The sequence below is a fragment of the Hibiscus syriacus genome, unplaced genomic scaffold (assembly GCF_006381635.1).
Source record: "Hibiscus syriacus cultivar Baekdansim isolate YM2019G1 unplaced genomic scaffold, ASM638163v2 tig00110551_pilon, whole genome shotgun sequence".
Taxonomy (NCBI): domain Eukaryota; kingdom Viridiplantae; phylum Streptophyta; class Magnoliopsida; order Malvales; family Malvaceae; genus Hibiscus; species Hibiscus syriacus.
In genome coordinates this window covers 286,256-307,472 of record NW_024062778.1, presented here as the reverse complement: position 1 = coordinate 307,472, position 21,217 = coordinate 286,256, and the positions used below count along the sequence as shown (strand labels likewise).

Sequence of the window (21,217 nt, the reverse complement as noted above, 5' to 3'; positions counted from 1 at the left end):
GCTGCAAATGCACGGTCGTGGCATAGGGTTTCGATTTGATCTATAAACTGGTTGCCAGTATAGTACCTGGCTCCAGGCATTCCTTTGGAGTATTTGTTCATTAAATGGCTTCCCAATGCTTCCATCACAGGTTGGCACACAAAATATTCTGAAGCAATAAGCTCAATTCCTAATATTTGCCTTTGTTTTTCCTTTTTCATAATTTCATCCACATCTGGATCCACTTCTTCTAGCCGTTGGTTTCCCCAAGAACGGACGGCTACTCGTCATTTCTCTAAACTGGGCTCGACAGCTAACCGTTTGAAAGGGTTCGAAACAGGTTTAGAATCCCTTTGTCTTTTGACGCATATAGATTGTCCTAGAATTATAATTTCTTCATCTTCGTTGTTGAAGTCTTTTTTCTCTCCGCTCTTGAACCGAGGGACACTGTCTTTTGATTTCAACTCTTTCCCTACACCAGCAACCAAAAAATCTTATACAAATCTAAGCAAATGATCCAAGATGCATAAAATATAGCTCGGTTTTTGGATCTTTACCTTTGCATTATCTCAATCTAGAAAATGAAGATCAAAATAGAACTAAGAGGATTAGATATGAAAATCGGAGTATTCACCTTACGACAAATTAAAGCAGCAACAAACAACTTCGATGCAGCAAACAAGATTGGGGAAGGTGGTTTTGGATCTGTGTGTTAGGTGACATACAACTCTACTACACGCAGAAGAGACCAGAATAAAGACTAAAGAAGAGGAAGAAGACGTACTGAATGAGCTAGAGACTAGAATTTGCAACTTAGAGAAGAAAACTATCAGAATATCGACGCGGTAACCAGCAAGCAAAGCACGAGATTGTACCTAAATTCATAAACTTATCCCTAATATTTGGTTAAGTTATAAGTTATATATTATACAATATTAATATTTATAAATTATTCTCTAAAATTATACCTAAATTCATAATGGTCCAAAATTTAATGGATACTTAGTGGGCGGGCGGATGTGGGGCGGGCGGAAGCGGGGCGGGTAAGGTCTCAAACCCATCACCCGCCCACTACCCACGACGGGTATCACTTTCTAAATCCACACCCGCCCATTACCCGCTAAAGTTATACCCATCCCCGCCCCAATTAGAGCGGGTACAGTGCGAATCTATGAAATTGTACCCGTTTGCCATCCCTAGACATATATCAGTATATGTGATTGACGGACAAGGAATATTGAGGTACAAGAACCAACTGTCCTGAGCAGAAGGGTAGCAGATGCATGCCATATAACCAAAGAAGAACGAGGCTTGCATAAAGCCAGACATGTTAGATCGAGGGTAATAGTAATAATACATGCAGTAGGCGTATATAAAGATACATGTTGATCCATCACATATGTAACAAATTAAGGACTCGGATCAGTGAAGTAGAGCACTTAATGTCATCGTTAGTAAAGTCCATACCCTAATAAATTTCAACGGAATAGAAAGTTGTGAACAAATAGATTCAACAATCAAAAACAATAAAGAGAATGACAAATGAAACCAAACCCAAGCTAACGAAGAATAATTTTCTCTTGAAAATTCTTCAATTAAACACAGTATTCATCAAAATGACAAAAATAATAATTTTCACGAATCACAAACCGGAAGCATGAAAGGGGAGAATAATAGTATGAAATTTTAAATTTTATAATATTTACAACGTGTTTATGGGAATAATTGGGTTACGATGACTATAGGAAATGTACTCCTTTGGTTTGGGTGGAGAACCATAGCTAGTAAGGAATCGACCGTAGGCCTGTATCAATATTATATGTTTTCATGAGAAGGTAAATGAGAAATAAGTGAGGGTGAGGTGGTTCCAATCTTTTTTTCCAGATCTTGATCAAAAGGTTTTATAGTAGCTCTTGGAGTTGGCGTTAGGCATAGTAATATGAAGGCTATTTGTAAGCTAACAAACTACGTGGATACAATCAGATGACAATAGATTTGACTTTGTTAAATCACATAGGTCTATCAGATGTCATGCCAATAGACCATGACTTTTCAATGGATGTTAGATATTTTAGGTCATTCTTTCGGAGACACTTTCTTTATGTCTTCTGGAGTTCCCTAGGTGCCAGAGATTTGGAGAAGCATTATGATCTTCCAAAAGTTGTTAGACACAAAAGTGGTATATGAAGGAACTTTGGCAAGGTATAACATTTTGTTTCCCTAGTCGAGGGAATGTCATAAAATGACTTGACCTGAATCTTAGTTGCTGAAATGTTTCAAGTCTTTAATAGGTCGTTTTTAGGAAAGTATCGATTATTTATTTTTGGACTGCTCTGAGGCTCAAATACACGATACCTTGTGTTTGGTGCAATGGAGTGGCGTGTCGTTTTGACCGTTTGGGACATATAATTGTCTTGTTATATATATAAGGAGGATTTGGAGTGGTAGTCACAAATCCTCCAGTGTTATTGTTTTCTCTTTGCGAGATTGCCTGTGATTTAAGTTTATTGTCCTAACGTCGAAGACGATCATTAGAAAGGTTATGAGGGATAAAGATGAGAGAATTGAAATGAACTATTGGCGGCCAGTGAACTGTGGTACATTCGAAAGAACAACTTGTTTGCTCGAAGCCAAGAATTTACTACCGAGTCTTGGTGTGTTTTGTGGGAGAACTATGAGTTTAAGTTAAGCATCTCTTATGGTTCGCAATATATAAGCGATCATGGAGATGATAACGATGAGAATACAATATAGTTTTACCATCCACTTTTCATTTTAGAAGTTGAGTTTCATTTTTCTGTGCACAGCTTCGTGGGTGAGGTGTTAGATTATTACAGAATAGCATTAGTTCAATTAGCCGGGGTTTCTTGGTGGTTCCTCATAGGTCATTTCATCTTATATTGGGAGAAAAAATGGGTTTCCTTGGTGGATGTCGTGTACAGTCTTTTCTGCCTTAATGACGTGGCTCTATAGGATTGCATGCGACTTTTAAGCTTCACGCGGAGGCGTGGGAAGGCTTTCAAGATTAGAGAGACAATCCTCGATTAAACCAACGAGCAAAATCTGAATTTGGATCATCTGATATTTAATAGGGTGGCTTGAAAGTTCTCCTGAGGGTTCAATTTTCTCCTCCATTGGAGCATTCCCAGTGAGCGGACAAGGTCATTCATTCTAGTTTTAAGAGAGGAAGGTCAAAAGCAATTTGTCAAACTAAAGAAAGGCGGATGGATGGATATTCCAAGGAAAATCTTTGTCCAAAATGTTTTAAAACATAACCTTCAGAGAAATAGTCCTAACGAGTTTCGGATTGTGTAATAACCTATTTTTATCCTGCTTATTCCTACTCATCTCCATTATGTTTCAACCAAATTAATTTTAGCCTAGTTTTATTAGCCCACTTTATATACTCTTTTACATAGCCTATTTATTTATCAGCCCTTTTTATTTTATTTTGTCACATTCTAAAAAATAAAAGATAATACCAATAAATAAATAAATATTTTATTTATTTATTCATTTATTTACTTTATTTATTACAAAACTGAATTGAACATTTATTTATTGACCCAAATATATCTCAATCCTAGTTATACATCAACCCATACACAAAAACCCTTCACTCCCAATTACATTAAGCCCAACAGCCCAACACGTTCAGGTTTTATCAGAAACTCTAGCAGACAGAAGACCTAAACGTCAATTTCTAAATATCTATGAGATTAGTGGGTTATAGTTGGTGTGTGCATCACACACGCCTAATGCTTAGGAAAGGATTAGAATCCTTTTGTATGTAAACTTGTACATTGTTTATATTAAAGAAACACATGCGAAAAAAAAACTTAAGTAGGACCGAATGAAAGAAGTAGAGATCGACAAGAAAAATCACATGTAACCATTGTAAACCGAAAAAAAGTAATAAAAATGTTTCTTTTTTCAGGAGGTGCTTCTCTTTTTTTTATTTCTTTTTACTTTCGTGCTTGTTGCTTTTGGGTCGATTTAGGAGAGTTTTGTTCGAAGAAACCCATTCGGAAGAGAGAGGCCGATGAATGGAGAAAAGCTTCCCCACAAAGATCTTTGCTCGATCTAGCTCTCTCCAAGGCCTTTCCATGAAAGTTGATAAATCTTACAATATGAGGTGAAGGACTCTTATTTGGTGTCAAAATCGCATCCCTCCATCGCTGACAAATGACAGTTAGCACTGACACCAGGCGGCCGACATGGCGGTAAACCGACGAAATTTGGATTTTCCCTGTAACCAGTTGAATATGTTCAAGAACTCGATGAACAATTGAGAGAGCTCTTGAGAGTTTATTTTGATCTAAAATTCAGAGGAGAAAAAATGAAGAGTGTTACAAAGTTATGGTTTATATAATCATTCAGTGATTCGACTTGAATTCCATAGGATTCCCGCCTTTTTAAACGGATAGTGTATAATACACACCGCAGTACCTCAATGTTCTCTGAAAGATATGTTTTGGTCCCCTCTTTTAATTTTTTTATTTAAAATTCGAGTTTCAATTTTATTTCTTGTTTAATTTAGTCATTTTCCCATCTGCTTTGCTTTTAATTAAGTATTCAATTTTTATGTATTTCATCCTGAATTTTGTTTTATAGTATATTTGCATGTTATTTATAATTTATATTTATGTTTGGCTTTGATTTTATATTCATTTCAATTTAATCTCGCATCTTAGTTTTATTTTGGGTAAACTACCTATTTGGACCAATTAAAGCTTTTATAAATATTTGGACCAATTAAACATTAAAGAGTCCAACTCTTCTCTTATTTTCATTCTAGAGATGTGTTAAGTTTTTCTTTCAAATTAGTCACTAAACTTCCATGGACTTAATTATATTGATTAATCTTCCACTCAATAATTCAAATTTAATTTTATAGTATATGGAAATTACCCAACCAATCCTTTAAACAATTTTATTTACCAAATTAGTCTTCAATAAATTTTGGGGCATTACAAAACCACCTTATATTCATTCTTCTTCATTTTTCCTCTTTACTGAGATAAAACATATTGACACTAACCAATGTTCGATCTCTCACTAGTTGTGGGGCTCTTCACGCAAAACAAAACGGGTGAACCATCTATAGCCACATAATCCAATTGTTCCCATCAACAAATTGAATCACTTATAGTTGTTGTAACCCAGTTAATCCTATCAACAATTGATATAGTGAGCATGGAACACCTCCTATCAGGAAATAATAATAAAAAATGCACCCCAAAAGGAAAAATAAAAAATATCACCCACATCTTCCTCCTAAATTCATTTTCGATGTACTTGATTATTTTTTGCCAACACTTGAAGAATTAAGCTGCAGAATTTGCATATACGATTAAAGATCCTTGAGATAGCACTGGAAGCATGATGTGCTCTCCTCACTCGGGTCATTCTTTTTATGAGCGCAGAAAAATTGTCGTGACATGTCAATCTCAAGGTATATTCGCAAAAAAATGATAGATGCTCATACCATGGATACTTGCCATGTTAGCACCATGAGCAAAATTGGGAGACAATCATCAACATAGGTGAAAGAGCTCCCTATAAGCATGCAATGAGCTCTAGTACCAGGAAAAGTGATGTCAACTACTAATGTAAAAAGTTTCAGGACGTCGTCCCTCAACTATTCCTCCAACAAATAGCCTGGTAAACTACCCAAGTAACTATATAACTAACCATTGTAGGATTTGCCTCCTGAATAGCTTAAGATGTAACTTAAAAAAGAAGAAAGCCTTATCTTGGAAAGCGACATCAAGCCTATTATGGTAGGAAAAGCTCATTGACCACACCTTAAAAAAATGGACCGCTAAGACACACGTGTAAAGTTAATAGTTGTTGTGTCGTCACTAGAAAAGATGTTTCCTACCCATTATTTTTACGAACTATGAATTAGTTTAGACAAAAATTACTTATGAGTGTTCTAAATCGATAATATTTGCTTCTTAATTCTTTAATCTTATGGATTTATTTTTGCTGATTTAGTTGTATTATGCTTAATTTCATACAGGATCATATTTTCCAGAATTAGCAGTAAAAAGTGTGTCTTCTGCATTTTTTTATTATTTGGTCGCTGCTAGAAACATGGGCACGACTTTGGGCATGACACGGTCTGACGTGTCAGTTTCTAGAAGGTCCTATCAGCAGTAATTTTGTTGAAAACATTTTTTTGTTTCGATATAACAAATTAAATTAAAAGAATTTTAATTTTGAAAATGATTTTTCTAAGCATATTCGATATATTAAATCGAATATCAAAATATTACTCAAAGTATTTCAAAGTTCATTTTAAATCCTTACTCAAGTGTAAAATTAAGTTTTAATCTTAAAATAATTTCAAAACGATTTTACAAAATATTTCGAACCATTTTAAAGCCAAAAATTCCAGATTGCTTAGAGGGAACCGATTCCCCCATGAATGGTTTGGCTCCGAGAATTCCAGTATGCTCGGAGGGAACCGATTCCCCCCAGGGGGTACCAATTCCCCCCACTGTTCAACGGTCGAAATATTTGAATTTTACACTTAGGGAACCGATTCCCCATGAGGGGTACCGATTCCCCCCACGCTCCAAGCAGAAATATTTATTGTTTTCACACTTAAACGGCTACAATAACTTCATCAATGATCCCCAACGTTCAGAAGTGATTCAAGGTGTATTTAAGCAAGCTTAGAAGCCATTGATCAATAACAAGAAACATCAAGCAACTAGAATCAAGAGAGAATCAAAGAGAAAGCATCAAACCTCAAGTTTGAGCATTTAAAGCCTATTTTTCATTCAATATTCATTTTGCTTTCAAGAACACTTATTGTGCTCAATTGTATTTATTCTTGAGTGTTCTTTCTTTATTCTAGAATTGTGCAAACATATTTGACTTGTGAGGTTTTTCTTGTGAGTTTGCAAATTTGTAATCTTCTCTTTGAGAAAAGAGTGTTCTCAAGAATTGGGATATATTCTTAAGGGAGTTGTAAGGTTATCTCTTTGGCCTCAAAAGAAAAAAAAAATTAGTGAATTTGTTGAAAATCCTTAGTGTGGATAGCTAAGGTAGTGGACGTAGACTTTGGTTGATAAAGTCGAACCACTCTAAATCGCTATGCAATTACTTTCAATTTTCTGCAAAAGCTTCCACAAACTTTTAATTGCCAATTCACCCCCCTCTTGGCTGATTCCGTCAATCGATTAACTCAACAATTGGCATCAGATCCTAACTCATTTGAAGGTTTAATCACCTCTTGAGTCGATTCGAGAAGAGTTACATCGATAATCAAAGTCATCAATGGCCTCTACTTCAAACTTCGACTCCAGTCTCGATTCGATGCCCGTCAACAAGCCTCCTTTCTTCAATGGGGCTAACTATGCCTATTGGAAAAATAGGATGATGTACTTCATTCAAGCAAGTGACATGGGAGCATGGAATGTCATAGAAGAAGGATACATCAAGCCTCTCACTCATCCAAGATTGTGGAGTGAAGGAGAGACAAAAATGTTCCAGCTCAACTCCAAAGCCATCCATATCATATTTTATGCTCTTGGACCAGATGAATACGGAAGAGTTTCATCTTGTACAACCTCCAAAGAAATATGGGACAAACTTCAAGTCACTCATAAAGGTACCGATAAGGTAAAGAAATCTAAAATTAGTATTCTAACGCATAGCTATGAAAATTTCAGGATGAAACCAAATGAAGATATCAAAGCTATGACGGATAGATTCTCAATAATTATTAATGGTCTCAAATCATATGGAGAGATCATTTCAAATGAAAAGATTATGAGGAAGTTAGTTTATTCCCTTCCAAAATCATGGCAATCAAAGAAGACTGCAATCATCGAGTCTAAGGACCTAACATTCTTAACTCTTGAAGAGCTAATCGGTTCACTCCTCACTCATGAAATGATACTTGAAGATGAGGTGGACCTCGATAAGATTGAAGAGACACCAAAGGAGAAGGAGAAGAAGAAAAACATTGGAGTTGCTCTCAAATCCACAAAAGATGAGAGTGATTCGGATGAATATGATGATGACAAGGAAATGGCATTGTTTGCCAAACGGTTCAGAAAAATGATGAGACCTTACCGAGGAAGAAAATTGAAACGAAATGAAGGCCTCAAAAATGAACCAAAAGAGAAGGACCCAATCATTTGCTATGAATGCAAAAAATCGGGGCATGTCAAATATGATTGCCCACAATTGAAGAGAAAGGGTCAATCAAAGAATAAGCACAAGGCTCATGTGGCTACATGGAGCGATGAAGAAGGTTCCGATGAAGAGGAACAAGAAGTAGCAAACTTGTGCTTGATGGCATTCGGGGAATATTCTAAGGTAACCTCTAACTCATCTGATTTTGATGATTTATCCTATGATGAGTTATTAGAGGAACATAATGGGTTGGCTTCGGATTATGAGAAATTGTTTTTAAAATATAAAAATGATATTTCAAAATTGAAAAATGAAAATAAACTCATATCCAAAACTAACAACGATCTTGAAAGTAAAATCAAAGATTTGCAAATCAAACTAGAAGAGTTTGAAAAGAAAATTTTGGATTTTCAAAATTTACTTTCAAAGGTCAATAATGATCATCAAAAGAAAATTGATGATCTTAAAGCTTCTTTTGATAAAGTCTGAACAAAACATTTTGAAAATGGAGAAAATTCAAAATCCAACTTCGTTAGAAAAAGTTTTAAAAACTACAATCATAGAGGTCCCCAAAGAACCTCTAATGGAAAAATCATTAGAAGTATATGGGTTCCTAAAGAGCTCATTACTACTAAAGATAAGGATATCCTACACAAATGGATACCTAAGAGAACTAGGATTTTGGAAACTAATGAATATGGACCCAAAAGAATTTGGGTACCAAAAATCAAAAATCAATATATGTTTGTAGGAAAAAGAGCATTGCTACAAGGCACGGGAAACAAATCTAAATTCATGGTACCTTGATAGTGGATGCTCGAGACACATGACCGGGGACAAAAACTGGTTCATAGAGCTTAACGCCAAAAATGGAGGAGAAATGACTTTTGGTGATGATTCAAAAGGTCACATTGAAGGTATAGGTACAATAGGTAATATCTCTTCCATACAAATTAAAAATGTGTTATATGTGAATGGATTAAAGCATAATCTCTTGATTATTAGTCAATTATGTGATAAGGGATTCAATGTCATATTTGAAACTAATGGTTATAAAGTCATTGACATTGCATCTAATAGGATTATGCTTGTTGGTCATAGAATAGGAAACATATACATGGTGAATTTAGACTCTATAGAAATGACTAATCTATGCCTAGTTGCAAAGGATGAGCATGATAGTTGGTTATGGCATAGGAGACTAGGACATGCTAGCATGAGTGTTTTGCAACGGTTAGTTCAAGGAGAATTGGTTCGAGGGCTGCCTAAACTAAAATTTGATAATGATAAAATTTTTGATGCTTCTCATAAAGGAAAACAAAAGCGAGTTTCTTTTAAATCCATTAATGATGTGTTAACTAGTAGAGTATTACAATTGATCCATATAGATCTTTTTGGGCCAACTAGGACTACTAGCTTGGGTGGAAAACAATATGTATTTGTCTTGGTAGATGACTATTCTAGATATACTTGGGTCTATTCTTAAGTACTAAAGATGAAGCATTAGAAAATTTCATCACATTTTCAAAAGTAATCCAAAATGAAAAAGGTTACTCTATCACTAGTGTTAGAAGTGACCATGGCACTGAATTTGAAAATCTTGGATTTAATGAGTTTTGTAATTATAATGGTATTAGCCATAATTTTTCAGCACCTAGAACCCCTCAATAAAATGGAGTTGTTGAGAGGAAAAATCGAACTTTAGAAGAAATGGCTAGAACCATGCTTTGTGAAAATAATTTGCCAAAATATTTTTGGGTGGATGCCACAAATACTGCTTGTTATGTTGTAAATCGAGTAATGATTAGGCCAATTTTAAAGAAAACTCCATATGAAATTTTCAAAAATAAAAAGCCTAACATTAGCTATTTTCATCATTTTGGATGTCAATGTTTTGTTTTAAACAACGGTAAAGAAAACATTGGCAAATTTGATGCTAAAAGTGATGAAGGAATTTTTCTGGGTTATTCCTTAAATTCTAAAGCTTATCAAGCATTTAATAAAAGAACTTTAGTTGTAGAAGAGTTTATACATGTTGTTTTCGATGATAATCTCCTTCCGAGGAAGGATTCTTGTGTGAATGATGATGTAGACATTATAAATGACATTAGACATGACGTTGGAGAACCATCATCAAAGGAAGAAATGAAAGATGAGGAAACTCATGATCCTCTCGAGAATCCAACCATTGAAGAAAGGGAAGTATCTTATCCAAGAGAGTACAACTATGTCAAGGATGGTGAGATTATAGGTGATCCATCCAAAGGGGTAACAACTCGATCTTCTCTTAGAAATATTTGTAATTATGTTGCATTTATTTCATGCATAGAGCTCTAAGAATATTAAAGAAGCATTAAATGATGAACATTGGATTATGGCTATGCAAAAAGAATTAAATCAATTTGAGAGAAGTAAAGTATGGAAATTAGTTGAAAGGCCTACTAATAAATCTACTGTAGGTACTAGATGGGTATTTAGGAATAAGCTTGATGAGAGTGGTAATATAGTGAGAAACAAGGCTAGACTTGTTGCTCAAGGGTATACTCAAGAAGAAGGCATATACTATGATGAAACATACGCTCCCGTAGCTAGGATGAAAGCAATTAGAATGTTATTAGCATTTGCATGTTTTCATGAATTTAAACTATATCAAATGGATGTTAAAAGTGCATTTTTAAATGGTTTTATAAAAGAAGAAGTGTATGTGGAACAACCTTCAGGTTTTGAAGATTCAAAATTTTCGGATCATGTTCTTAAATTGACAAAAGCACTTTATGGTTTAAAATAAGCTCCAAGAGCTTGGTATGAAAGATTGTCAAATTTTTTAATTGAAAAGGGTTTTTCAAAAGGGAAGGTTGACACTACATTGTTTTTAAAGCATAAAGGTAAAGATTTATTAGTAGTTCAAATCTATGTTGATGTAATATTTGGTTCTACTAATGATGTTCTTTGCCAAGAATTTTCTAAGCTAATGCAAAGCGAATTCGAAATGAGCATGATGGGGGAGCTCTCATTTTTCTTGGGACTCCAAATCAAGCAAAGAAAAGATGGCATCTTCATCAATCAAGCTAAATACGTCAAAGATATGCTCAAGAAGTTTGGACTGGAAAATGGAAAACCTCATGACACTCCAATGAGCTCTTCAACAAAGATTGACTTAGATGAAGGAGGTAAATGTGTAGATGTTAAATTATTTAGGTCAATGATTGTATCTCTACTTTATCTAACTGCAAGTAGACCGGACATTATGTTTAGTGTTTGCTTATGTGCTACATTTCAATCATGCCCGAAGGAATCACATTTACTAGCTGTTAAGAGAATCTTTAGATACCTTAAGGACACTCCTAGTTTAGGACTTTGGTATCCTAGAGACTCTAGCTTTAGCTTGCATGCCTTTTCTGATGCGGATTATGGAGGATGCAAATTAGATAGGAAAAGCACCTCCGGTACTTTCCAATTCCTTGGAAATATACTGATTTCTTGGTTTTCAAAGAAACAAAATTGTGTTGCATTATCTACAACTGAAGCCGAATACATTTCAGCCGGTAGTTGTTGTGCATAAGTTTTATGGATGAAACAACAACTTTTTGATTATGGAATTAAAGTAGGTATCATTCCTATCAAGTGTGACATTAATAGTGCTATTTTTCTCACTAAAAATCCCATCCAACACTCTAGAACTAAGCACAATGAAAGAAGACATCACTTCATTAGATACCATGTCACTAAGAAAGATGTAGTTCTAGAATTTGTTGATACTTTGCATCAATTAGTAGATATCTTTACAAAACCTTTGGACAAGGAACGTTTTTGGACACTTAGAAGAGAATTAGGTTTAACTGACCTATCTTCACTTAGTGTTTAAAATAATTTAGCACTTTTAAGACTAAATGAAAAATGCTTATAATAGTAATTTCTAATTACATTCATTGCTATTAGTTAGGGGGAGTTTATGATTCTTGATGAAAAATTAATTTTATGTTTAAATATAGTTTAAGGATTAATTTGATTGATTGAACATAATTAATTTTTGATATATGAGTTGCCAATACCACTAGAGAAGATTAATTTAGCATTTTGAGTGTTTAAAATACAGATTTTTGAATTATAGGGCAGAGGGAATCGATACCCCCTTGAAGGGGAACTGATTCCCCCTTTGAAGGGGAACCGATTCCCCCTAGGGGAATCGATACCTCCCTGGGGTTCTGGTTTTTACGGGCAGAACACCCTAATTTTTCTCAAACCCTCAATATTTCTTCATTCACGTCGTTCTCTTCCTCTCTCTCTCCCTATCTTCTCTTTGCTTCATAACATCGATTTTAGTCAGAATTTCATCATATTTTAAATCTTAAACATGCTAGCATCATTAAAATCGTGCAAACAACATCAAAATCCACTCAATCTCATCTTTCAAAGTATTTTTTTCTAAACTCTCTATTTCATTGATTTTGAACATATGACTAGTTTCAATTAGTTCTAGATAGAAATAGTGATCGGGCATTGATTGTTTAGTGATTAGAAACTTGATTTTACAACTAATTTCATCAAAAACACAATAATTTTCCAAAATTCTTTGAAATTTTCGAAATAAAAAATGTTTTCAAATTATTGTGTTTTGATTGAATTATGTTGTTGTTATGAAAACTATACATATATTGATTTTCAAAACCTTATTTTTCAATAGTTTTCAAAAACATTGCCCATTAGGATTGGTTTAGAGAACCTTGAAATATTGAGGACTCAATTGAGTTTTGGGATTGATTGAATTGCATACATGTGTTTTCTAAATTGCAGGTTATCCATTCTATTCCAATTTCCTAAACCATGTCCAATCCTAAACGTGCTAGGTCATCATCTAGTCGCTCAAACCATCAATCCAACCCACCTCCAAATCCTCCTCCTATTCCTGAAATTCATATTCCTAATCCTGTTGATCCTAATATGACTATCCAAAACTCGTGTTTCAATCATCCTGGTCCTAGAAATCATCGTTTTTGGTATTATCAATATTTTGACTCTTTCAAAATTAGAGAAGAACGTATCCCTTCTCGTCAAGCTATGATAGATATCAATTTTAGATATCTTCCTCTTTTACAAGAGTGGAAATTTGATAAACTTTGTGACCTTGAACCTATAGTTTACCATAAACTTGTTCGCATATTCTATTCAAATGCCGTGTGTGTTAAAAACTGAGCTCAAACCAAAACCATAGCAGTTCGTTCCTATCTCCTAGGACAATTCATCCATCTTGACTCGACTTACATAGCTAATGAATTAGGATTAGATAATGATGGTATATCAAATGAAAAAAGCTTTTAGGTTCTCGTTATAAAAGAAGAGATAGTGTGAGTGTCTTAGATCTTCATGATCGTTTTCTTCATCTAATGATTTCTTGGTGGTTTCGACCATCTGGAGGTCGTTACTCTACTCTTCGTGCTTTAGATCTTTGGTGGTTACATTGTTTCCAAAACAATATTAAAATAAATCTTCCTGAGATTATTTTTGCTGAAATCGTTGAAACTGTAAACTTATTACCAAATAAGAAACTTTGTTCCTCTCTAGTTTATGGTTGCATTCTAAGTAATCTATTTTCTAAAGTCGGGCTTAGAGTAGGTCTAGATGTTGTCTTTCCTCTCAAGAAACAAATTAATCTTCTTTCCTTAACGAGAGTAGGATGGATAAAGAATAAGGACACCGGTGAATGGGTTCGATTTTCTGAAGATACTCCGGGAGCTAGTTCTTCACGAGCTCCTCCAGCAGATGAATACGATCCCGAACTTGAGCAATTAATGCAAGATATTGACGAAACCGACGATGAGCTGGAACAACACGAGGAACAAGCTCAGCAAGAATATCATGTGCCTCCATATTTTTAATCATTTATGGAGACATTTGATTTCCGTTATGCATCCTTGGATTCTCGCTTCACTTCCATAGAATCTCACTTCTCGACTATGGAAGCTCAACAATTGGAAATTCTCCGGGAGATGCGTACAAACAATGAGGCAACCAACGCTCGTATTAATGAACTCACTCATAAAATTGTAGCTATGCGAGCTCATTTCCCACCTCCCGATCCTCCTACGGATGCTTTAACTTTGATCTTTGCTTTGCTTGTTTGGATTGAACTTATTGTTAAAACATTTTGAATGTTTTTGGATTGTTTATTTTTTGTTGTTCAAACTTATGTTTAATACATTTGGTATGGATTTCGTGTTTATTTTGCATCTTTAGACATATATGACCAATTATCCATTACATGTTTATGAATATTGATTATAAAACTAATGGCTAACCTCTCTTTTGATTGTGTTCTTAGCAGCTTATGTTTATATATATAATCAATTGGCTAAATGATTTTAAAACCTTGTTTAAAATCCTTTACGAGTCTTTTTGATTTAACAAAAATGGGGAGAAATGTTAAAAGCGTTTTTGAAGAGGAGTGGTGTTAAAGTAAGGGGGAGTAGTATTTTTCAAAAATCAAAATTCATTTTGAAATTAGAAAATCTTAAAATGTTTTGTTATATCAAAAAGGGGGAGATTTTGAAAATATTTTGTTGTTTCGATATAACAAATTAAATTAAAAGAATTTTAATTTTGAAAATGATTTTTCTAAGCATATTCGATATATTAAATCGAATATCAAAATATTACTCAAAGTATTTCAAAGTTCATTTTAAATCCTTACTCAAGTGTAAAATTAAGTTTTAATTTTAAAATAATTTCAAAACGATTTTACAAAATATTTCGAACCATTTTAAAGTCAAAAATTCCAGATTGCTCAGAGGGAACCGATTCCCCCTGAATGGTTTGGTTCCAAGAATTCCAATATGCTCGGAGGGAATCGTTTCCCCCCAGGGGGTACCGATTCCCCCCACTGTTCAACGGTCGAAATATTTGAATTTTACACTTAGGAAACTGATTCCCCATGAGGGGTACCGATTCCCCCCAAGCTCCAAGTAGAAATATTTATTGTTTTCACACTTAAACGGCTACAATAACTTCATTAATGATCCCCAACGTTCAGAAGTGATTCAAGGTGTATTTAAGCAAGCTTAGAAGCATTGATCAATAACAAAAACACCAAGCAACTAGAATCAAGAGAGAATCAAAGAGAAAGCATCAAACCTCAAGTTTGAGCATTTCAAGCCTATTTTTCATTCAATATTCATTTTGCTTTCAAGAACACTTATTGTGCTCAATTGTATTTATTCTTGAGTGTTCTTTCTTTATTCTAGAATTGTGCAAACATATTTACCTTGTGAGGTTTTTCTTGTGAGTTTGCAAATTTGTAATCTTCTCTTTGAGAAAAGAGTGTTCTCAAGAATTGGGATATATTCTTGAGGGAGTTGTAAGGTTATCTCTTTGGCCTCAAAAGAAAGAAAAAATTAGTGAATTTGTTGGAAAATCCTTAGTGTGGATAGCTAAGGTAGTGGACGTAGACTTTGGTTGATAAAGTCGAACCACTCTAAATCACTGTGCAATTACTTTCAATTTTCTGCAAAAGCTTCCACAAAATGTTAATTGCCAATTCACCCCCTCTTGGTCGATTCTGTCAATCGATTAACTCAACAAATTTTCTAGAATATCTAGTCAGCACCTTCTGGAAGGTAGACGGACAGAAATATCTTATGAGATTTATTTTTAAATTTTAAAGTTTGAATTTGGAAAACATTTGGATTTATCTTTAGGATTGTTTTTCTTTTAATTTCTATGTTTATCTCTAGGATTTTAGAGGCTATAAATACCCTCTCAGGGTAAGCCTAAACACAATTCAGATTTCATTATTTTTCTTGCTTCTGGTTTTATAAAGTTTTTTCTTTATTTTCAAGTTTTCATTTTTATTTTAAGTTTTTATTTTTAATATGCTAAGTATGACTTTTGTCATGCTTAGCTAATTTTCTTATAAGCTGAAGGACTAAGTGACGACTCAATTCAATATATGACAATTGAAAAACACCTAACATCTTCAGGATGTCACTCTCAGTTTTTTGAAAGACTTGGATAGGTAATCGACTTACTTGAAAAATCAAAACACTTTCTTTTCAAAAAAGCCAACGTTGGTCTGGATGCAGTTAGAAGGTCCAATCAGTAATAGTTTCCTAGAATTATTTTTTCCAAAAGGAAAGATCGACGAATAACAAATCCAACTTCATGTGAACACACTTAACGGCGGTCCGCTAAGAGAAACTCAGATCGGATTCGATTCTCAGAGAGATAACATAATCCGTGTCAAGCTTTTTCTAAACTAAAATTGTTTTTGCACTAACGACGATTTCGTAGTTGGTTCAATTAAAAGTTGGATTTCCAAAGATTGGCTTTGGGAAAATCGATTACCAAAGTGAAAAGTAAGTTACATGTATAATTTCTTGTAGATTGTAATCGACGTGAATCCCGAAGTGAAAATCCAATTTTGATGATCATAAACGAATTGAGTCAAAACGAGGCCTGAGACTACTTTTTACTATAATTATTTTTCAAATCTTTGTTACTTTCTTAATTTTCACATTAAATCATTTTTTCTTATTCAATCATTTTAATTCAAAAGCCTCCATTCTCTTTACTACATATCGTCTGGTTTAAGCAACTCAAACATAAATTTGTGAATTTTTCTAAGTCTCTGAGGATCGACCCTTATTTCTCTTTACTACGTATTTCTTATATTCTATTGGAAAGAAGAAATTTATTTTTGACATCAAAACGACAGTTGTCAACTACTATGTAAAATCTTTTTCCACTTGGACTAAAACTTAGTTACTTCTCAAATTATTAAATTGTGGAGAATCCTTTGAAAATATATTAACTTATAATCATCTCAAATTATTTCAAAAAAAAAAACACGCAACCACTCCCTCGCATTTAATTCATAGTCCTATCATAATGATGGCCCGACAATACATTATTTGTTCATCATGTGAATGACACAACAAAGCATCAAAAGAGCCACCCCCAAAAGCCTCAACTGCCTTAAAGTTTGCTCATCATGTGAATCACACAACAAAAAGTAATTTGTTTACTTCTCAATCATCATTCCCAACCTTCACAACTGCTTTTCCCATGCCTTTCTCTCTTGTTGTGATTACATCTCCTTTATCAGCTACTCCCTTTTATAATTTAAAGCTATTTATCATTCATGAAGAAAGCTTTCCCATTGGGATATATTATCAACGGTAATTATAATAGTATTTGAAAAAGGAAAAACATACAATTGCAGCAATAGGTACAGTTTGTATTGTTCTAAACAAGATGAGAATTGGATGGCTGTAATAATACTCCATCAAACAAGGGGTCCTACGTAACCTATTGCTTTGTTTTCATGTAATTTAATTTCGATTTTGATCGGCAACCTATTCCATTTCTGCATTCCAAGTTTGCAACCCCACGACTTAACTCGTTGTTTAGATAGGGTTGGCAAAAAAGCCAGTTGACATTAATACACCAACAGTCAATAATCCAGCAACGTGGCAGATAACTTTTTTAAAGAATTTCAGAAGATTTGCTCTTGTTTTTCATGGTTATCCTGAGCCTAGCTGATGTTCTTCTGAATTCTTCACCTGTACTAGAAAGATACTATTCTACAGAAAGGAAAGAGTTCGGTCAGCCTTGTCAGAAATAGGGCTACGAAATTTGCTTTCTTTTTCCATCATTACGATTATCATTAATCATTAAAATGAAATCTGAGTTGGTTCAGTGTACCAGCTGGGAATAGAAATTTGTTTATAAAACCAGGGTAGATATGGGATGCATGTTTAACCTAATAGACCCAGATGTTTCACGGGAACGTTATTACATGAAGATAAAAGGAAATGAACTAAAAAGGAAGGTGATATAGAGAAGGTTTTACCCTCATCGTCATCAAATAAAGTAAAAGAAAAAGATACCTGAAAGGAAGATGATGAGACGTCACAATGGGAGAAAATAAAGGCAAAAGGGATAACGGAAAGGAATACTTGAGTAGGAAGAAAATTTAGCAGGAAGCTACCTGGAATTGCATTTGCAAATTTGTTAGCAATTTCTGAAATCTCCAAAATATATATGATCGAACTTTTGATTAATAATGACAGCAAAAAAGTGTACAACTCTTTTGTGATCACCATTCCATTAAGTAAAGAAAGAAGAAACTGTTGGCGAAAATGTAGCTTACGCGCAGCGTTTTTTAGCAAATCCAAACCTATCGTTTGCCAAATCAAATTCAATGTGATAATTCTGCTGCTGGAAGCTTCCTAGTATAATTGCCGGCCCGCCGTGTAAGCCTTGGCCGACAACATTGTCGGTGATGACCATTAAACAGGCGACCTTATCATCGCCGACGAATGAGAAATAGTTAGTCAAAGGCAATGCCATTTTAGCTCCTCCTTTGAGTTGGAAAGTTAAATCAGGGAAATTTATTGACTTATAGCCTGAGATATTGAAACATGGGGATAAGCCGGACGTGTTTTCCACTTCCGGTGCCCTGCTATAGTTTCCCATTTGTTTCTGGAACTCTTTCGAGACAAGCTCGAAGACTGGTCTCTCCATGAACGTGAACGTTGATCCCGAATCGATGATGGTGCCTCCGTTACCGTCTGATCCTGGGACCAAGTAGCTGAACGGGACTTTGACGCTCTTATTGCCGACCAGAATTTTACGTAAAGTTACGTAGTAGAACTCTTTGAAAGCTGGGTTTGATGCGGCTTGGTTCTTGTAGAACGGTGTGTAGCTAAGACCCGGACTCTTGGCATCGCTGGAACCCGACCCGTTTCCAACAACATATTGCTGCTGATGCCGGTGTCATCGAACCGGCGGGAAACGAGGCAGTAAGAGAATTTCTTGAGGCCCAATTGGGATGGTAGAGACACCGCGCTCCGACCGAATCCGGCTATTCCAGCTGGTTGTCGGTTGGAGATAATGGAGCACCCGACAAGGAAATCTGTGAAAATCTTCTGAGGAAAGACGAGGTTTTCTACTAATAGAAGTCCGCCGGTGGAACCTAAACCGTATTGAATCAGGTAAGGAGGGCAAGTCTGAGTACAGTTTTTGGACGTGGGTTCACAGTCATGGCAACGAGACTCGACGTTGGGTCCGAAAAGCCAACTGCACTTGGGGTTTCTGCAACCCACAAGCTTCTTGGAAGACGAAAGTCTAGGTACAAAAGTGGGGACTTTCGCCGGATCAACGTTGGGGAAAGCGCACTGGGAGCAAAGGTAACGGGAGGTGCAAGGGAACCACGAGAGGCTGCTGCCAGTGTCCATGATGAAAGTAAGGTTTTGAGGCGGAGTTCCAAACTTAAGAGACGCCGTGTAGCCGCCATAACTGTGAGGGAAAAGTGGAGTTTTGAGAAGAGAAGATGAAGTATTGGCTTTGGTATTGGCTTCGGCTTTGGGGTTGTGGTGTTTTAGATGGTGGGCTCTTGCAACTGAAGAAGTTGCTAGGTTGCTGATAATTTGGTAGACATTGGAGGAAGAATGGTGAGGCAAAGGAGAGAGGGAGACTTTGATTGTGGTGGTGGTGACGGTGGCGGCGGCTGATGTCAAAGTTGTGCAGATGATAAGGAAAGATAAGAAAGAGATGAAAGGAACAGAAGCCATAGAAAAAGAAACAAATGGGAATGAATGATTTTCTCTGTTTTTTGCTCTGCTTTTATTAGTCCATTTGTTTTAAAGTGAAATGGGTGAATGGAATAGCGGTGGGATGATGTTTGTTCCATCGTTTCTTTATAGAGAGAAGAATAAAACACCAACGGTACACAACACTTCTGGACCAAGGAATCATGTTCAATGACACTATTACGGTGGTTTAAATTACGGATACAATCGCGTTTTTTATTATGAATATCGTGATTGTAAATTTTTTCTAAAATAGTTGATTTAAAAAAAATTAGGTTTTTTAATTAAAAATTAAAAAGTGAAATAACGATATGTTATTGTCGCAATTGGCCGCCACCCGTTTAATTGCGGTCACGATTCACTGCTATTGATATGATTCCGTTTTATACCGTTATTTTTTGCTTTAGGGATTTCAAATACTGTCGCGACCACAATATAATAGTCATTATTTTACTATCCAACTGCTATTTAAATCCCTTCTCTATAGCAATAATAATACATTTAAATAACGATTTATTGTTAAAATAGTGATTATTGTATAGCAATAATAATATTATTTGAAATTATTATCATATAATCATGATATCTATAATAACATCTAGTTATATCCAAAATAACAATAAATTCAATATAATCAAAGTCTACAGCGTGGATTGAATAAATAAATAAAAATTATGAAAGTAGATGAGAAGTTTACATCGTGGATTGTTTTCTCAATTTAATGTTTGAATAAATTTAAAATTGTGAAATATGTTTTGAAAATTCATGCATTTACCGTTCTGATTATATCTATATATCTTTGGTTAAGAATTAACTAGACTGGCTTAAGTGCATTAAATGTATCTTGAATTGAATTAAAGAAGAAATTCAATACAAACCTACAAAGTTAGGTTACTTTGAGATATTATCTAATTCTTTAAACATATCCTATAATGCTATGCATTATTAGTTCCATGTCGGATCCAGAAATCTAAAACTAAAGTTCAAAAAATTTAATATTCTTTTTCTCGGTATACAAAATTTTTTATTTTTTTCTCTCATTAATATATAAACTATATTTAATAATTTATCTAAAATAATGAGTATACATTTGACCCTGAAGATACTAAATGCATCCACCCATGTAGTACCTAATGACATATAAATTATAGGGAGTAATCATATTTGACCGGTTGGCCGAATTGCTTAATTCCCTTAGGTCATAGTTTTGGATCCACCAGGAACATTCCAATTCCTTTCTTTAGTCCCCATACCCTCCCCTTTAGGCAAAGATCAGGATCAAATTTTGTCAAATATATATATATAAATTCTAGGATAAATTATGTATTTAATCACTTAAATATTTGTGTGATTATGTTTAGTCACCAATTATTTTTAAGTATTTAACGTTACGTTTTAGTTTCATTTGTCATCCGCTATTAAAAATACATAATTAATGATGTAATTTTTTTTCAATGTTGATGTGACATCCTCACTATTAATTTTTTAATTATAGATGA

General features: G+C 34.6%; 1 pseudogene; it reads right to left on the bottom strand.

The window, feature by feature from the left end:
- Positions 1-18,164: 18,164 nt before the first annotated feature.
- On the bottom strand, positions 18,165-19,774 carry LOC120131237 (annotated as a pseudogene).
- Between the last annotated feature and the right edge of the window lie 1,443 nt (positions 19,775-21,217).